The sequence below is a fragment of the Lissotriton vulgaris genome, chromosome 8, assembly GCF_964263255.1.
Source record: "Lissotriton vulgaris chromosome 8, aLisVul1.2, whole genome shotgun sequence".
Taxonomy (NCBI): Eukaryota; Metazoa; Chordata; class Amphibia; order Caudata; family Salamandridae; genus Lissotriton; species Lissotriton vulgaris.
The window spans coordinates 1287613397-1287633621 of NC_141696.1; the positions used below are offsets into that span (position 1 = coordinate 1287613397).

At 53.4% G+C, this 20225-nt stretch overlaps 1 protein-coding gene across 3 annotated transcripts in view; it reads right to left on the reverse strand.

The window, feature by feature from the left end:
- Positions 1-20225, reverse strand: part of PARP4 (poly(ADP-ribose) polymerase family member 4) — a 1988214-nt gene that overhangs the window by 927842 nt on the left and 1040147 nt on the right. The window lies entirely within an intron of this gene.

Sequence of the window (20225 nt, forward strand, 5' to 3'; positions counted from 1 at the left end):
ATATATATATATATATGCACAAGTTACTACTTGTGTAACGATATATCTGTAAGAGACATTAGTTAGTGATAGATTCCTTACCTTAGAATATCCCCAGGCGTCAGACTGGATCCGGAAACTTTTGCGTAACAGTACCCTTGCGCGTCGGTAGGCGTCGTCTGCGGCTCCGCGTCCGTCGTCGGCGTCGTGGGCGCCGTGATGACGTCGTCGGAGTATATAGACGCCGCCTCCGCGTGCTGACGTCAGTTCTTAGCCACAGCTTTTCCGCGCCAGAAGCGCAGAGCCATGACAAAAACCAACACTGGTGCCATGAAACTAGGGCCCTGAAAGGGGATGACCTTAACCCTAGATATCGGTTCGCAGAACGGGGAGGATGGGTGGGCGGTAAGGAATCTATCACTAAATAATGTCTCTTACAGATATATTGTTACACAAGTAGTAACTTGTGCATCTGAAAGAGACACGTTAGTGATAGATTCCTTACCTTAGAATAGATACCCCAGCAATACCATCCCTGTGGTGGTGGGTCTGCGAACCAATAATCACACCAGAAAGTCCTGGAGGACGGAACGGCCGAAGTAGCCGTCCCTCCGGACTTGACTGTCCAGGCAATAGTGTCTCGCAAACGTGTGCAGCGAGGCCCACGTAGCCGCCTGGCAAATGTCCTACAAGGGCACACCTCGGCCCAAGGCAGTTGTAGTGGCCGTGGCTCGAGTGGAATGAGCCCTCAGCCCAACAGGGGGTTCCTTCTTAGCCAAGGAGTAACACGCCTGGATGCACAAGATAATCCACCGAGAGATGGTCCGCTTGTGCACCGCTTTCCCTTTCTTAGCGCCCGCGTACCCAACAAAGAGTTGATCATCCACCCGGAACTGTTGTGTGCGATTCAGATAAAATGAGAGCGCACGTTTTGGGTCCAGACGATGGAGCCGCTCCTCCTCTCTCGAGGGGTGCAGAGGCGGAAAGAAGGTGGGCAATGTGATGGATTGCCCAATGTGGAAGGCCGTGACTACCTTGGGTAGGAAGGAGGGCCGAGTCCGTAACACAACCTTGTCCGGATGGACTGAAAGGAAAGGAGGCTTACAAGACAGAGCCTGGAGCTCACTCACTCTCCTGGCAGAGGTGATGGCTACCAGGAAGGCAGTCTTCTAAGAAAGAAGGCGAAGAGGACAGTTGTGAAGTGGCTCAAAGGGAGCGCACATCAGAAATGTAAGAACCAGGTTCAAGTCCCACTGAGGCATCACAAAGGGAACAGGAGGGAACGTGTGAGTGATGCCCTTCAGGAATCGATTAACGATAGGGGACTTGAACAAAGAAGGTTGGTCAGCAAGCCTCAGAAAGGCTGAAAGAGCTGAAAGGTAGCCCTTGACAGTACCCAGAGCAGAGCCCTGCTGGGCAAGAGAGAGAAGAAAGAGGAGAACCTCTGAAAGGGGGGCATTAAGGGGATCCACAGCCTTTGCTGTGCACCATGCCACAAATCTGTTCCACCTGCAGGCGTATACCGACTTAGTGGAGGGACGCCTGGCTGTCAGAATGATGTTGCAAACTTCAGGAGGCAAATCAAATGGCCTCAACTGTCGCCGCTCAATCTCCAAGCATGGAGGTGGAGACTGGACAGGTTCGGGTGGAGGACCGTCCCCTGCTGCTGCGACAGAAGGTCCTCCTGAAGAGGCAGACGAACCGGGGATCGACTGACATACTGAGTAGCTCGGGATACCAGTACCTTCGTGCCCAGTCCGGGGCCACAAGGATGACTTGTGCCCGGTCGCGCTTGATCTTCTTCAGCACTCTGGGCAGAAGTGGTATAGGCGGAAAGGCGTACAACAGACCGCAGCTCCACTCGCGACGAAAAGCGTCTCCGAGCGAGTGCCGCCTTGGAAATTCCAACGCGCAGAACTGATGACATTGCGCGCTCTCTCCGGTGGCGAATAGATCTAACCAAGGCTCTCCCCACTGCAGAAAGAGACCTTGCGCCACGTCCGAGTTCAGACGCCATTCGTGATCCATCGAGCACCGTCGGCTGAGTTCGTCCGCCCTGGCGTTCAGAGAACCTGCCAGGTGTTGAACCATCAGAGTCACGCCCTGATGTTCCAGCCATTGCCAAAGGCGCAGAGCCTCCTGGCAGAGGGTCCACGACCCCACCCGCCCTGTTTGTTGCAATACCACATGGCGGTGGTGTTGTCCGTGAACACCTGCACTGCACTCCCTCGGACAGACGGGAGGAATGCTTTCAGTGCCAGACGAATCGCCCGCAGCTCCAACATGTTGATATGGTGCCGGGACTCCGCCGGAGACCAGAGACCTCTGATCTCCGCCTCTCCCAAGTGGCCTCCCCAGCTCCGGTTGGGGAAGGGAGAGGGATCTGCCGTGGACCCAATCGCGGTCCGTGAGCCACCACTGCAGCTGTCTCGCAGTGCCCTCCGAGATCAGGACATGGTCGGACAGGTTGCCCTGATGCTGGGCCCACTGAAACTTCAGGTCCCACTGCAGAGCCCGCATCCGCCACCTGGCGTGATGCACCAGAAGGATGCAGGAGGCCATCAGCCCCAGAAGCCGCAGCGTCAACCTGACCGAAACCCGGGATAAAGGCCGGAAGAGTGGAATCAAGGCCTGTATATCCCGAACTCGCTGTTCGGGCGGGTAAACCCGAAACCGCGCCGAGTCCAGAACCGCTCCGATGAAAAGGAGCTTCTGAGAGGGGCACAGGTGTGACTTCGGCACATTGATGGAAAATCCCAGCTGGTGCAGGAGATCCGCCGTAGTCTGTAGGTGGCTGACGACTGTCTGGGGCGAGCCCGCCTTCAACAACCAGTCGTCTAGGTAGGGGAAGACTGAAACCCCTAACCTGCGCAGATGAGCTGCGACCACCACCATCACCTTCGTGAACACCCGTGGGGCGCTGGTAAGGCCGAAGGGGAGCACAGTAAACTGAAAGTGCTCTTGGCCTACCGTGAACCGCAGGTAACGCCGGTGGGCCGGCAGGACGGGGATGTGGAAATACACGTCCTGCAAGTCCAACGCTACCATCCAGTCTCCTGGGTCTAGGGCAGCCAAGACCTGAGCCAGAGTCAGCATTTTGAACTTCTCCTTCCGGAGGAAGCCGTTGACGTTCCTCAGATCCAAGATAGGGCGCAGGCCCCCTTTGCCCTTCTTGGGTACCAGAAAGTAGTGGGAATAGCAACCACATCCTACTTCTGGCCCAGGAACGCGCTCGATGGCCCCCTTGGCCAAGAGGGCCGAAACTTCCTCCTGCAGGAGCCGCAAGTGATCCCCCGATACGCGGTGGAGTTGCGGTGGCATAGCTTGAGGAGTCGTCTCGAAGGGGAGAGAGTAGCCCCTCCGGACGATCTGCAGCACCCACCTGTCCGAAGTGACAGTGCGCCAGTGAGAGTGGTGATGGCGAACCCTGCCTCCCACTGGCGTCACATGGGCCGAAAAGCACGGACTAGGAGGGTTTAGAGTGGATGCCGCGGGGGAAGGTGTGGACTGACCTCGCCTGTTTCCCCGACCGCCTCCGCGGCGGTTTCCACGGCCGCCGCCGCGCTGGACGACAGTCTGCGGCGAGTGGCTGGCGGCACGTGTGGGGACACCCCTTCCGTGGCCACGAAAGGAGCGAAAGGAACCCGTTTGCTGGCGCGGGGCCGAGAGGCCCAAGGACTTGGCCGTAGCCCTGGAGTCCTTAAAGCGCTCAAGCGCGTGGTCCGCTTTGTCGCCAAAGAGGCGACGGCCATCGAACGGCATGTCCATCAGAGTGTTCTGGACATCAGCCAAAAAATTGGCGGATCTCAGCCAGGCGTGGCGTCTCACCGCCACCGTCGTAGCCATCGCTCTGCCTAGCGAATCGGTGGTATCAAGCCCACACCTAATAGAATATTTGGCTGCATCTCGGCCCTCCACAAGGGCTTGGCCGAGTTTGGCCCGTACCTCCAACGGACACTCTGGCAGCACTTCCGCCACCGTCTCCCACAGAGAGTGGGTGTAGCGGCCCAAGAGGCATGCGGTGTTGCAAGACCGCAGTCCCAAACTAAGGGAGGAGAACATCTTCTTGCCATTGTTCTCATACCTCTTGGATTCCCTGTCCGGCGGGGCCGTCGGGAATGCGGTCTGGGAATTAGAGGCCTGGATGACCAGACTCTCGGGGGTGGGGTGGGTGGACAGGAAACATGGGTCGCCCGGAGCCGGGCGGTGGCGTCTGGCCACGTTCCTATCTACGGGCGAACCCGTAGCGGGCCTGGACCAGGTGCCCAAAAGAACGTCGGACAAGGCCTCATTAAAAGGCAGCAGAGGCTCAGCCAAGCATGACTGCGGTTTAAGGACCTCTGTGAGGAGGTTAGTCCTCACGGCCGCGACGGGGAGCTGAAGGCCCAAGGCCTTAGCCGCCTTCGTCAACACCACACTATACACAGCTCCCTCCTCCGAAGCCACGGTAGGAGGAGAGACAAATCCAGTGTCTGGAGAGGTGTCCAGGCCACTGGCTTCCCCAAGGTCTCCTGACCAGTCCATAGTAGACTGACACTCCCTGGTCAGAGGGTCCTCAGACCCCTCCCAATCCTCCCCTTCACCCATCTCCTGAGACTCAGGGTCGTAAAACGATGGGGTCGGTTCATAGAAGACGAAATCTCCAACCGGCGTCGGATGCGACGCCCAGCGGCGCCGCTCCGACGTCGGAACCGAAGTAAAGGAGGCATCGGGGACGGCGCCGCCCGAGGACGGCGCCGGGGGTGACACCACGCGGATCGACGCCAGGGGGGGGGTCGCAAGGTCCACCGGTGACGATCCATCACCCGAAGAAGGCCCAGCAGCTCCCTGCGGCACCGGGCCCGAAGGCGTCGGTGGCGCCGGAGCCGCTGAACCCTGCGGCGCCGGGCCCGAGGGCACCCGCAGTGTCGGGATCGTGGGGCCTTGCGGCGCCGGGCCCGAAGGCACCGACGGCGTCGGGGCCGAAGCACCCGTCGGGGTCGAAGCCCCCGACCCACTAGGGCCCCTAGACGGATCCACTGGGCCCGAAGGCGCCGTGGAGTCCGTGGGAGGAGACAGGGACCTCATGGCCATGAGGAAACGCTCAATCTCCTCCGGCGTCGCGTGCAGCCCAGGGACCACCGGGTATGGGGCCGGACGCGACGCCCGCGACTCCCGAGGAGCCGCGTGGGCGGTGTCACCCGAACCCCCGGCCGCATCGTGCGAGCATCGGGGGGAGTCGGAAGAGCGATGATGTCTCTTCGACTTCTTGTGTTTCTTACCTGACGACTTGGACCCGGAGGAGTGGTGCCGACTCCCGGAGCTGTGACGGCTCCGCCCCCGCGACCTGTCCCTCGACCTCCCGTGGGACCGGGACCGGGACCTCATTCGGCGCGGGGCCGACTGTCGGATTTCGAGTCGCCTGCGAGACCGCTCCCGCCTGGCTTTCTTCGAAAGGGCCCGACAGTCGGGGCAGGCTTCGTCGTCGTGGTCGATGCCCAAACACGTCAGACACTGGCGGTGCGGATCCGTAACCGACATGGTGCGGTCGCAATCTACACAATGTTTGAATCCGGGCATCCCTACGGCACCGTCGGAGTCGAATAGACTTCGAAAAGGATAAAAAAGATCTCCAAAACTTAGTCAAAAATTTACCAGAGTACTGCTCTTCCAGATCTGCGCTGGCTGGCGTGGAAAAAAGAAGAACTGACGTCAGCACGCGGAGGCGGCGTCTATATACTCCGACGACGTCATCACGGCGCCGACGACGGACGCGGAGCCGCAGACGATGCCTACCGACGCGCAAGGGTACTGCTACGCAAAAGTTTCCGGATCCAGTCTGACGCCTGGAGATATTCTAAGGTAAGGAATCTATCACTAACGTGTCTCTTTCAGATGTATGTATTACTAACACAACCCCTCTGAACTCTTTATGAGGTCAGAGATCGAGATACCTTACAAGTTAACCATTAAGCATACTTTAAGTTGCACAAATACAATTCTGCCCTGGGGGCCTCACGAACCATATACTAGGTAAGTGGTATAAGAACCACTTCAAGAATGGTGAATAGGCCTAGAGCCTAGGGAATCGCTGGGGCTACACTGGACAACCAAAGGATTGGAAGTAGGGGGCCCACAGGAGACGCGTGCAGTGTCTAAAGACAGTCGCGAGTTACCATAGAGTTATAATGGGAACGTAAAAGTTACAAAGTAGTTGATTAAGGACACTTCCGGATGGACTACGGTAAAACCCTTTTAAACTAGGACACTTCGAGAGTCAACACCCACGGGAGCACCGGAGTACTCGAGTTACCTCACCCAGGGAAGCCGGGTGCATAGGTGTTCTTTTGTGTCGGGTTTCGTCGTCGTTTCCTATGGAGAGCTGCAAAGAAGTGCTGCAGGCGACAAGGAGAAAAGTGTCCGGGTGGATCCAAGGGTGGATCGAAGATGTGAAGAAGCTGAAAGCAGAGGGGACAGAGTCTGGGTCACTAGCCAGTGACCAGGAAGGAACCAGGCGATGTCGAGTGCTTCAGGTGAAGAAGGTGAAGCTTGTCTCTGCAGCCTAGAGGATCAGGAGGCGTCGACGATGACCAGGAGCTGGATTCGAGCTGTCCCACGAAGGATCTAGTTGACTGCGGTGTCGGTATCCGGATTGGACCCAACAAGCCTTGGGAAACGCAATCCACGCAGGAAGGGAAGATTGGCTTCAGGTCAGACCAGCAAGGTCTGGGGAGCTTCTCCTTTGCAGGGAAGCTGGAGCAAGCACGGAGCAACCAGGCAAGCGGTGTAGTTTCAAAAGAAAGCCTTCGGAGGGCAAACTAGCCAATGGGCTAGCAACCGGTAAGACGCGTGGAGCTGAAATGCAAGAGCAGGCCCCACGCGGCACTCGAGGAGTGTGGAGGGCTGAGCTTCGGTGCAAATGCTGCTCGGGTCTGGGGCTTCTAAAACCCCAATGCACAACTTCCAGGATGCCTCAGAAGCTGCACGGTTTAGCAAAGAGCAGGTATTTCAGGGTGTCCGGTCCCACGTCTCTCGTGTCCGCCACGGGTCTCAGCTTTGCTGTGGATGTGGATCGGAGTCAGAGAAGTCTGGAAGTCCAGTTCCTGAGTCGCTGAGTCTTCGGGTTCCGGCGGGAGCGTCGACAAAGCAAACCGGCAAGTTACTGGTGGTGCCTGTTTGCACAGGGTGGTCACTCCTTGACCACAAGGGAGATGTCTTCAGTCTTCTAGTCGGTATAGAACATCGAAGGTCCAAGAGTTTCGTTTCAGAGTTTCAGTCCAGGATAATCCAATGTCTCTAGACACAGCTCCTACCTTTATACTGATTTTTGGGGCTGGATTACCTGCTTGGTCCTTCCTATGGGTGGACCCTGAGAGGGGGGTGGTTACACCCCTTTCCCTTTGTCCAGTTTCGCACCAGAGCTGGGGCTGGAGTGCCCCAGCAACTGGTTTGAACCGGGCTATGCATAAAGCACCTTGTGTGCCCCAGGCAGTGTCTGGAAAAGCATCTTTCCATTGAACCCACCCTGCCCTATTACACTACAGGCTGTCTGGGGAGGGAGGTCCTCCCTCGACAGGAAACCTATTGTCCAGGCCTCCCTTGCCGGAGTTTCCTCCAGCTGCAGGAGGTCAGACTTGTGTCTGTGGCAGCAGCATCCATTTTGTGATGCTGAGGCTCTGTTTAACTTTAACCGGGTAAAGCAGTAACTACATGTCTTCTCCCTCTAGAAGGGTGGAGTGCTACCCCCTGTGGCAGGGGGGGGGGGGGGGGTAGTATTCCAAAGTGTTTGACACCTTACACTACATGTTTTGATAAAGCCAATGGCTATATCATAGAACAGCTGTAAGGACATGGTTCCGAAACCTGCAGAAGGGCTCAGCTCATGCTAGAGCATCCTCTCACATAAAACCAAGCACTCTGCCTTCAGGATTGTCAAGGCCTGCCATAGGAGTGACTTATAGGTATATATGTGTCTATATATAAGGGTAGATATAGGTATACTGTATCTAAGCAAGGGGTGCTTACACCACCTTGCCCAAGCTGAGTGGTCAGACTGTGGTGTCAGTTGGGATGGTCAGCCAGGGGTGGCATAATACATGCTGCAGCCCCTGGTAGGCCTTGGATGCACCTATGCCTTGGGTACCTATGGTACACTATACAGGGGCTCACAAAGGTGACCCAATTCCCAATTAGGTATGTACCTAAAGTACATGGAGTCCATTTTACAGAAAGAGCAGATAGCCTGGGGCCCTGAATAGCAGGATCCGAGGCCAACTAAGTCGAAAACCAGCTAAACACTAGGCAAAAAGTTGGGGTAACCATATAGTCAGATATCCACCTTCCTACACTTTTTAATTCTTTTCTTTTGACCTTTAAGGCTACTGGATCTTTTATGAAAGACTTGATCATTATTATAATTAAGCCAGGTAAAGATCCCACCCTTTGTAAGAACTATCGACTTATTTTACTGATTAATTATGATTGCAAAATATTTGCCAAGATCCTAGTATCTCGCCTAGAAACTATTGTGCCCCTTCTTGTCAAATAGATTTCATTAAGGGCAGACTTGATGTGGATAATGCCTGAATGCTCTCTAATATTCTTACATTGGCTAAGAAACTTACAGCCAGATTCATCAAGCTGAAATCGGCTCGCAAAGGGCCAGATTCTGAGAATCTGGCCCTTTGCGAGCGCTATTTTTGCATTCATCATCATTTTTGCATTCATTTTGTATTCATCATCCCAAATGCAAAAATCGCAATTATAGAAATCGCTAAATTGCGAGGAATCGCATTTAAGGAATCTCAATTAGAGATTCCTTAAATGCTATTCATGAACCTTTTTAAAATTGCGAATTCGCAATATGGGGCCGCTATTTACCACGAAGTGCAACTTCGTGGTAAATAGCGAAAACTTAGAAAAATGCACTTTAGTGCATTTTTCTAAGTTGTATGTTACACACACACATGTCCTTTGGACATGCGTGTGCGCAATACCAGTGTACATTTGCATTTCAGGGGTGCTACAGGGTGTCCTTCGGACACCCTGGCACCCTTAAAATCGCTTCCTTATTTGCGATTCGCTAATTGCTAATTGCGAATAAGGAATGACTCCCCATTCATTCCTATGGGCCTTTAGGCCCATAGGTATGAATTGGAAAGCCATTCCTTATTTGCGATTAGCAATGACCGAATCGCAAATAAGGAAGCAGTAGAAATCGCAAAAAATATTGCGATTTCTACATGCATCCCGTTTTGCGAGTCTTTAATAGCGATTCCTTAAAAATCGCTATTAAGGACTCGCAAAATGGCACTTTGATGAATCTGGGGGTTAATGCCTTTCTTGCTGCCCTATCTCTCTTGATGATGAAAAAGCCTTTGACTGCATTAATTACTAATTCACATTCATCACTCTCCACTGGTTTGCCTTTGGTCCAAAATGTATTTAATTCATAAAATGATTATACTCTGACCCTTGTGCCAGTGATTTTGTTAATGGCTCTTTCTCCCCCTATTTTACTTTACATAGAGGTACCAGACAAGGCCCTCGCTTTTTATTCTGTCTAAGATCCTTCCTTGAACGTATTCACTGTAATACACTTATCATCCCTTTAACATTGTATGATTTTCGACTTTTAATTGTTATATTGTAATTGTTACTTCTCTTGTTATTGCTATATAAATTGTCAATGAAAAAGATTTAACAAAAGAACCTGGATCACAGGTACATGCGGTTTGAGCAGAGGACACGAAAGAACATCATGCAAGGGACATGCCTATCCCAACAAGGACAAAGTTTAAAGCTTCGTCCGACAGTGTGGTGACACATTAGCGGCACAGCAGGGTGCTTTCCATTTCAACACGACACCTGTGCAAGGGAATAACTGGATGGAGCTGGGGTTAGGTGAAACTGGTCCTCTGGTTGCCAATTTTAAAAAGAAAGACAGCTCGTAGAATAAAAGGAAATGTATTGCAATGTTGAGTTATCTAGTAGAGTACAGGGCTGGGTTGAGGACGGTGCGGCCGATGCAGCTATACCTGGCACTGACCTGGAGGGGCACGGTGTTTAAAAATAACTTATGGGTTTAAAAGCACGTGCAGCAGAGTTCCTGTGTTCAGCAGTTTCCATGCAACAATAAAGATGCCAAGACAACTGTGTGATTAATGTTCCTGTTGGCGAGAGATCAGAGTTTTGTCTCGTAACAGTTTTGACTAATCATGTAGTTAATATGTCTGCCACAAAGAATGGGTACTATGCAGATCATAGAACTGAGTGTGAGTGAACAAAAAGTTGAGCTATAAAAAAAATGAAATGAATGTCAGAAATGGACTAAAGTGAGAATAGGGGCCCTATTGGTGAATGGTAGTGAGGTAATTATTGCACCAGGCACCACCAGCGCTAAAGCCGGCTCTGGCTGAGCAGCTGCCAAAGGTAGTCCCTAATAATCTGCCTGTGGCTAAAAATAACAAGACTCGGGTGTCCTAAAATTTTAATGAACAATGTAAAATAAATAAGGAATGCACATGAAAGAAATGGCATGCAGACCTAACACATTTCCTTCTTGAATGCACTGCCTAAGTACTGGACCAGTATGAGTGAAGACACTGATTGTGATTTGAAGGTGGCTCCAATGCAGTTTATACTGAATTGGCTAGATATGGCAAATACTGGTATCACATGTACATTATCAACGCACAAGTTACTTACCTTCGGTAACGATATATCTGTAAGAAACAGTAGTTAATGTTAGATTCCTTACCTTAGAATATCCCCAGGCGTCAGACTGAATCCGGAAAGTTTTGCGTAGCAGTACCCCTGCGCGTGGGTAGGCGTCATCTGAGGCTCCGAGTCCATCGTCGGCGTCATTGGCACCGGGATGACGTCGTCTGAGTACTTAGATGCCGCCGTCGCGCGCTGATGTCAGTTCTTATACACAGCTTTTCCGCGCCAGGAACGCAGAGCCATGATAAAAACCAACACTGGTGCCATGAAACTAGGGCCCTCAAAGGGAAGAACCTTAACCCTAGATATCGGTTCGCAGAACGGGGAGTATGGGTGGGGCGGTAAGGAATCTAACACTAACTACTGTTTCTTACAGATATATCGTTACCGAAGGTAAGTAACTTGTGCATCTGAAAGATACAGGTTAGTGTTAGATTCCTTACCTTAGAATAGATACCCCAGCAATACCAACCCCGGTGGTGGGTCTGCGAACCAATGATAACACCAGAAAGTCCTGGAGAACAGAACAGCCGAAAAAGCGATCTCTCCGGACTTGGCTGTCCAGGCAGTAGTGTCTAGCGAACATGTGCAGCGAGGCCCAAGTGGCTGCCTGACAGATGTCCTGCAAGGGGACTCCCCGACCTAAGGCAGTAGTAGCTGCCGTGGCCCAAGTGGAAGGGGCCCTCAGCCAACAGGAGGCTCCTTTTTAGCCAAAGAGTAGCATACCTGGATGCACAACACAACCCACCGAGAGATGGTTCGTTTGTGCACCGCCCGTCCCTTCTTAGCGCCCACGTAACCAACAAAGAGCTGGTCGTCCACCCGGAACTGGAATGTGCGGTCCAGATAGAATGAGAGTGCACGTTTTGGGTCCTGGCAGTGGAGCCTCTCTTCCTCTTTCGAGGGATGCCGAGGCGGAAAGAAGGTGGGCATGGTGATGGACTGCCCGATGTGCAAGGCTGTGACTACCCTGGGCAGGAAAGAGGGACGCGTTCTCAAGACAACTTTGTCCGGATGGACAGAAAGGAAAGGAGGTTTGGAACTCACTCACTCTCCTGGAAGAGGTGATGGCAACCAGAAAGGCAGTCTTAAGAGTGAGAAGACGAAAAGGGCAATTGTGAAGTGGCTCGAAAGGAGAGCACATCAAATAAGTAAGAACAAGGTTCAAGTCCCACTGAGGCATCACGAAAGGAACAGGAGGAAACATGTGAGTGATGCCCTTCAAGAATCTATTTACAACAGGGGACTTGAAAAGAGAAGGCTGATCAGGTAGCCTTAAAAAGGCCGAAATGGCAGAGAGGTAGCCCTTGATAGTGCCCAGAGCAGAGCCCTGCTGGGCAAGAGAAAGTAGAAAGATAAGAACCTCTGAAAGGAGGGCAAAAGGGGATCCATAGCCTTTGCTGTGCACCATGCCACAAATTTGTTCCACCTGCAGGCGTATACCGATTTTGTAGAGGGACGCCTGGCTGCCAGAATCACATCACAGACCTCAGGAGGCAAGTCAAATGGCCTCAACTGTCGCCGCTCACTCCACGCATGGAGGTGGGGACTGGACAGGTTCGGGTGGAGGACCGTCCCCTTCTGCTGCGACAGAAGGTCCTCCTGAAGAGGCAGACGAATCGGGGGATCGACTGACATGCTGAGTAGCTCGGGATACCAGTATCTTCGTGCCCAGTCCGGAGCCACAAGGATGACTTGAGCCCGGTCGCGCCTGATCTTCTTCAGCACTCTGGTCAGAAGGGGTATAGGCGGAAAGGCGTACAATAGACCGCAGCTCCACTCGCGCCGAAAAGCGTCTCCGAGCGAGTGCCGCCTTGGAAATTCCAACACGCAGAACTGATGACATTGCACGTTCTCTTCGGTGGCGAATAGATCTAACCAAGGCTCTCCCCATCTCTGAAAGAGACCTTGCGCCACGTCAGAGTTCAGATGCCATTCGTGATCCATCATGTACCGGCGGCTGAGTTCGTCCGCCCTCGCGTTCAGGGAACCTGCCAGGTGTTGAACCACCAGGGTGACGCCCTGGTGTTCCAGCCATTGTCGGAGGCATAGAGTCTCCTCACAAAGGGTCCACGACCCCACCCCACCCTGTTTGTTGCAGTACCACATGGCGGTGGTGTTGTCTGTGAACACCTGCACTACACTTCCCCGGACAGAGGGAAGGAATGCCTTCAGTTCAAGTCGGATCGCCCGCAGCTCCAGAAGGTTGATATGGAGCCAGGACTCCGCCGGAGACCAGAGGCCTCTGATCTCCGCCTCTCCCATGTGGCCTCAGAGCCCAGGAGGGACGCATCCGACACTACTACGTGCTCCGGTTGGGGTAGGGAGAGGGATTTGCCATTGACCCAATCGTGGTCCGTGAGTCACCACTGCAACTGTCTCACAGTGCCCTCCGAGATCAGGACGTGGTCGGACAGGTTGCCCTGATGCTGGGCCCACTGAAACTTCAGGTCCCACTGCAGAGCCCGCATCCACCACCTGGCGTGATGCCCCAGAAGGATGCAGGAGGCCATCAGCCCCAGAAGCCGAAGCGTCAACCTGACCGAGACTCGGGATAAGGCTGAAAGATCGGAATCAGAGCCTGAATATCCCGAACCCGCTGTTCAGGAGGATAAACCCGAAACTGTGCCGAGTCCAGAACCGCTCCGATGAAGAGGAGCTCCTGAGAGGGACACAAGTGTGACTTCGGCACATTGATGGAGAACCCCAGTAGGTGCAAGAGGTCGGCCCTAGTCTGGAGGTGGCTGACGACTGTCTGGGGCAAGCCCACCTTCAACAACCAGTCGTTGAGATAGGGGAAGACTGACACCCCTAATTTGCGCAGATGGGCTGCGACCACCGCAATCACTTTCGTGAACACCCGAGGGGCGCTGGTAAGGCCGAAGGGGAGCACGGTATACTGAAGGTGCTCGCGGCCTATTGTGACCCGCAGGTAACGCCAGTGGGCAGGCAGGACGGGGATGTGAAAATATGCTTCCTGCAAGTCCAACGCTACCATCTATTCTTCTGGGTCTAGGGCAGCTAAGACCTGAGCCAAAGTCAGCATCTTGAACTTCTCCTTCCGGAGGAAGCCGTTGACGTTCCGCAGGTCAAAGATAGGGCGTAGGCCCCCTTTGCCCTTCTTGGGAACCAGAAAGTAGTGGGAATAACAACCACACCCTACTTCTGGCCCAGGAATGCGCTCGATGGCCCCCTTGGCCAAGAGGGCCGTAACTTCCTCTTGCAGAAGTGGCAAGTGATCCCCCGACACGCTTTGGTACTGCGGTGGCATGGCTGGAGGGGTCGCCTTGAAGGGGAGGGAGTAGCCCCTTCGGACGATTTGCAGCACCCACCTGTCCGATGTGATGGAGCACCAGTGGAGGAGGTGATGGCGAACCCTGCCCCCCACTGGCGTCGAATGGGTCTGAAAGCTCGGACTAGGAAGGCTTTGAGGCAGATGCTGCTGGGGTGGATGTGGACTGGCCTCGCCGCTGTCCCCTGGCACCGCCACGGCGGATACCACGTCCGCCGCCGCGCTGGATGTTAGTCTGCGGCCCGTGGCTGGCAGGACGTGAGGGGGCACCCCTTCCTTGGCCACGAAAGGAGCGAAAGGCAGAAGAATGCTGGCGCTGGCCTGACAGGCCCAAGGACTTGGCCGTAGCCCTGGAGTCCTTGAAACGCTCAAGCGCACTGTCTGCCTTGTCGTCAAAGAGGCCATCAAACGGCATGTCCATGAGGGAATTCTGGACATCAGCCAAAAAGTTGGCGGACCTCAGCCAGGCGTGGCGGCAAACCGCCACCGTCGTGGAAATCGCCCTGCCTTTCGCAAGAGATTCAGCGAGTTTGACCCGGGCCTCCTCCAGGCAAGCTGGCAGCACGTCCGCGACCATGTCCCACAGAAAGTGGGTATAACGGCCCAAAAGGCAAGCGTTGTTGACCGACCGCAACCCCAAACTAAGTGAGGAGAACTGCTCATACCTTTTGGATTCCCGATCAGGTGGTGCAGTCGGGAATGCGGTCTGGGAGTTAGAGGCCTGGATAACCAGGCTCTCGGGGGTGGGGTGGGTGGACTGGAAGCTAGGGTCGCCCAGGGCCGGGCGGTGACACCTGGCCACGTTCCGATCTACAGGGGGACCTGTAGCGGGCCTGGACCAAGTGCCCAACAGAACGTCAGTAAGGGCCTCATTAAACGGCAGTAGAGGCTCCGAAGAGCTTGCCAGGTTAGTCCTCACGGCTGCGACGTGGAGCTCAAGACCCAAGGCCTTGGCCGCCCTTATCAGCACCATGCTGTAAGCAGCCCCTCCTCCTTAGTCACGGTAGGAGGGGAGACAAAGCCAGTGTCGGGCGAAGTGTCCAAACCACTGGCCTCCCTTAGATCCACTGCCCAGTCCTGAAACGACTGGCACTCTCGTGCCAGAGGGTCCTCAAACCCCTCCCAGTCCCCCTCGCCTCATCTCCTGATAGTCAGGTTCGAAGGAAGGGGCCGGTTCATACAAGAATTGCTCTTCTCTCGGCATCGAATGCGGCGTCGGTCTGACGCCGGATCCGGACCGAGGGAGGGACCGGGGACACCGTCGTCCTGGGACGGCGTCGGGGGCGACACCCTGGGGGTCGGCGCCGGCGGAGGGGTCGTAAGGTCGACCAGCGGCGACCCGGATCCGGACCCGGTGGGGCTCTGCGGTGTCGGACCGGAGTCGTCGACGGCGCCGGGGCAGAAGCACCCGACGGCGCCGAAGCACCCGGCCCGCTCGGGCCAAGGGGTCCGAAGGCGCCACAGCGGGACCCGACGGAGGAGAGAGCGACCTCATGGCCATGAGGAAGGCATCGATCTCCGCTGGCGGCGCGTCACGTTCAGCCCAGGGACCGGCGGGTATGGAGCTGGCAGCGGCGCCTGCCGCTCCGGCTGAGCCGCGTGGGCGGTGTCGCCCGAACCCCCGGCCACATCGCGCGAGTGTCGGGGGGAGTCTCTTCGACTTCTAGTGCCTCTTACCTGAGGACTTGGAGCCCGACGAATGGTGTCGACTCGCCGAGCTTCGACCTGGACCGTAAACGGCGCGGGCCGACTGCCGGAGCTCGAGGCACTTACGGGACCGCTCCCGCCTAGCCTTCGACGTCAAAGCCCGGCAGTCGGGGCACGACTTGTCGTCATGGTCGGCCCCAAGGTAATACAGGCACCGGCAATGGGGGTCGGTATCCGACATCAGTCGGTTGCAATCGGCACAGGGCTTGAACCCGGGCATCCCTACTGGCACCGATAGGCTTACGACTCGAAACAGGATCGAAAAGATCGAAAAAGTTAGTCAAAAAGTGACTAAGGGGGGGAGGAGCCAAGACGGCATCCAAAATGGCAGCTTAGAAGCCCGGCTCCGCCGTTCGCCCTCTCCCTCCCTAACATCCTGCAATTTATCCTGAGTCTGCACCATACCCCCGCACGGCTAAGGTAGCGCACTACCCTACCGTGCAACTCCGGGGTCGCGATCACCTCGGGTGGCTGAGAACCGTCGAAGCGGAGATTACGGCCTGTGCCAGCCGTAAGCCGGGACCTCGAGCTTTGCTGTGGCCGAGGGGGAATTGAACAACAGCGGATGCGGCCGACCGGAGAGGACCGGTGCCCCCACGGAAGTCGCAGCTCGTGCGATTTTGCTGACGAATGCTAGCGGAGTGTGATGCGAATGCCTGGAACCTCATAGCACGCATCTGGCTGATTCTTCTGCACTGAAGGTCCCGTGACTAGGGTACGGTCCCGCTGCCCGCATTGGTCTTCTTTGGTTGGCCGCCCAGAGTGCCCTGGCCCTCAGTGGTATCGCCCGCCTGCAGTAGCGAGCGTCGGATTATGGATCTTTCCCTCCCGGCTTGGCGGGTAAGAGGCTGGTGTGGCTGCAATTATGGGAGTCCTGCATAGTTCCGCTCCAACCCCAACACGGTCTGCCTGGTGACAATGAGGCATCGGATGCCTGATGCTATGTCTACTACCTTGCCTCGGGGGTCCCCAGGGGCGAGGAACATCGCAACCGCCGACGGCGAAGAATGGGAGTACACTTTGGGAGATGTCCTTTTTGCTGTTAATGACCTTCATTCCTCCCTGAGCCGTGTATGGTTGGCTCTCCACGACTTGCTGGCACCTATTACTCCTGACATGAGACCTAGGGGCGCAGATGGCAATATGTCGGACTGGGCGCCTGTCAATACACAGCCTTTTGTCATCGTGGACTTCCCGGAGCGTGAAGTGCCGGATTTCGAGAACAGTGAGGGTGCTGACCGGACTTGCGCGACAGACATTCTTTTTGGATTTTCGACATATGTGCTTGCCACCAAACGACAACGCCTGGTCCCTACACTCTTGGACGGTGGCTATTGTCGCAGCGGTTTTGTCACTTTTCGTTTACCTCCGCTGAGCACCTGGGTGGCCCCTAGGAAGCAAGTTTGGACACCGAGACTGCCTGCCTGTGGAATCTCTGGGTTGGAGTGCTTGTTTACTCTCGCTCGGACTGGCCAGGGATGAACATCGCATGATTGTTTTGACCGATCTGGTGATTTTGGTGGTGACGCGAGACATTGTTCGTTATTGTGATTGTGGGGGTGTGAGATGGGCGCATACTGACGGCTGCTTCCTCTTCGGGGAGCCTACATTCTCTTCTGGGATGAGGTGAGGGGGGAGGGGGTGGGGCGGGGACGGTTGCGAGGGTCCTCCTCCACTTTTTCTTGTAACTGGGGTTTTAGTACTGGGGCGACAGGCATGCCTATAGGGGGGGGGCGGTGGGCCGTAGCCTTCTGCTGGTATGCAGGGTGGGGGGTTGGGGGGTGGGGTTTGTTTTTCGCTTTTCCTTTGTTTTCTATGGCTCTTCTTTTCTTTATTTCTCTACTGGTATTTTCTTCTTTGTTTCTTTCATATTTCGCTTGGATGGGGGGTCCAAAGCTTTCCTTTTTGGGTCGAGATTTTACGATGTGCGCTTACGTTTTTCTTAAAATGATGTTGACCCCGCGGGTAAGACACGAAGTTAGCGCGTAATAATGTATGCTGGCATATTCTAATTAGCACGATTTTAAGGCAAATTTCTATTTATGCTTGTATGGATGGCGACTATCCTATTCCACGACTTGCTCAGAATATGACTTTGCTTGATTGTATGCCCACGGATCCTTCTTCCCATATTATAAAATGGAATCCTCTCGTATCCTGATGTTCAGTGACCACGCTTACATATCAATCCTGTTCTTTTTCGATTTGCCATGGCTCTGGCCCTAGAGATGCTGTACTGTGTACTTTTGCTTTGTAATGGTTTTGACTTTATATAGCGGCCGGCCTGAAAGGTTGTAGGCCCATGCCTGTATTGATCTGAGACGATATCTTTGAGGTTTTCCGAATAAAAAATAATTAAAAAAAAAAAAGTGACTAAGGAATTCTGCTTTTTCCGGATCTGCGCTTGCTGGCGCGGAAAAAAGAAGAACTGACGTTAGCGCGCGAGGGCGGCGTCTAAGTACTCCCACGACGTCATCCCGGCGCCAACGACGCTGACGACAGACGCGGAGCCGCAGACGACGCCTACCAACGCAGGGGTACTGCTACGCAAAACTTTCCGGATCCAGTCTGATGCCTGGGGATAATCTACGGTAAAGAATCTAACACTAGCCTGTTTATTTCAGATACAGAGATAACGTTGGTTGCGTCCTTCTGATATTAAAGTATTGATAATCAGGAACCCAAAAGAACCCAGATGAGCCAAACAATCTGGTTATCAATTGTCTTTCTTATTTCAAACTTTAACACTGGAAACAATTCTGATCTGGATTTAAATACATATGAATCCAGATCGATAAATTAGAGCCAAACATGATGTGCTGGTGAGAAGATAAAGGGCACATCATTGATCCATTCCTATTGTTTAATACCAATTGGGGAATATATATCTCCTTTTACCCATGGAAAGCGAAATTACTAAATACAAAACTGGCGATGCTCATATTCGGTAACATTATAGGGGCCTCATCCTGAGTCCGAGGGAAATGGTGGGAAATGGGAATTTTCAACAATCTGGATTCCAGGTAGCACAGTAATTATCGAAATATGCAGGTTTAGACCCTCACAAGCCTTTTCTCTGGTAAAACCTGGGTGAATGTGCAGGGAAGCACATAGCAGTCTGGGTTCCTCATCTAAAAACATGGGAATACATGCCCTATCACCCCAACCACCAACAACTCAATCTGAGATACAGAAGCCAGAATGAAGCAGCAATACGGCACGCAGCAAAAAGCAGACTCCAGTCTATTTACCAGAAGTGGTTTTACCACTCCAAAATTGAGATGAGGTCTTAAACGTCACTGCCTGCTGAAAGTAAGAACTGCTATTGAGTCAGACATAAAACATACTTATATGAACACATTTGGAAGGCAATAGGTGAACTAAGCAAGGACCGTGCTACATCGACCAGGAGCAAGCTACACTATAAAAGTATTACCAAATCATATCCAACTCTCCTCAAGAATAGATGAATTTAGTGCTGATATTGAAAAATGCCTAGTACTGTCAATGCAGCACCATGGGTGATGCAAGGCTGGGTGCGTAACGCAGGTCCTGCAGCCCCTGAGGAGCAGGGGGCCCCAATCCTCTTGGTGGATCCCAATCTTTAGGTGTGCCAATTATTCGGACTGAAGTCAATTAATATCGGTGAGAAATGGGGAGACTCAGGGGCCCCTCATCACATCGCCATGTTAGCAAATTTATTTTGGTTTCAAAAGCATCTGCTGCCACATTGCACACCTCCAACAAATTCCAGGCAACAATAAAAATGACAATATAACTCTGATGATTAATGTTCTTCCTAGAGAGAGATCAGAGTTTTGTATAGTTGAGGTTTTGACTGATCATAAAATAGCACAGAGGAGTAATATGCCTGCTGCAAAGAACGTGTGCCATGCAGATCACAGAGTGCATATAATGTAAATAAGTAGGTCAATGAGCTATTGCTTTTCTAAGCGATATCCTTTTGTTACTTGCAGTTTATAAGTTAAAGTCCTAATATAGAACAGTGGATTATTAACTGTCAGCAAACAACCGCATGCATACTGTGAAGTACACATTAGAGTGTAGATTGATGTTGCAAAAAGGGTTAATTTGTGTAGAAATCGAGTCTTATTATTAAAGAGAACCACCAACTATGGTGTTCTATTATTAATTCTGAGTTTTGAGCTTCTGTAGACCAAGCTCTCTTAAACTATACTGCCTATCAGTATGGATGACATGCCACTCCTACACCTTGTAGTCCTCTGGTTTATGCAGCATTTCCTATAAGCTGTTTTACATACGGATGACTGAGTAATGTGTGTGTGATGCAAAGTGTTCTGACACCTTACACTGGTATTAGTGGCGCTATACAACTAATTAAATGCAACTGAAAGAGAGTGGCTATGGAGACTTGAGAGTCACTGTTAAAAGGTGGTGCTGAGGGAATCCGTGGTGGAGGTGGTCACCACCTCCACCATGGATGGGAGGGCACCAACAAGCATTGTCGCACTTGGCACCACCAGCACTAAACCCGGCCCTGCTTGGTGGCAAACTGTGACCTGTA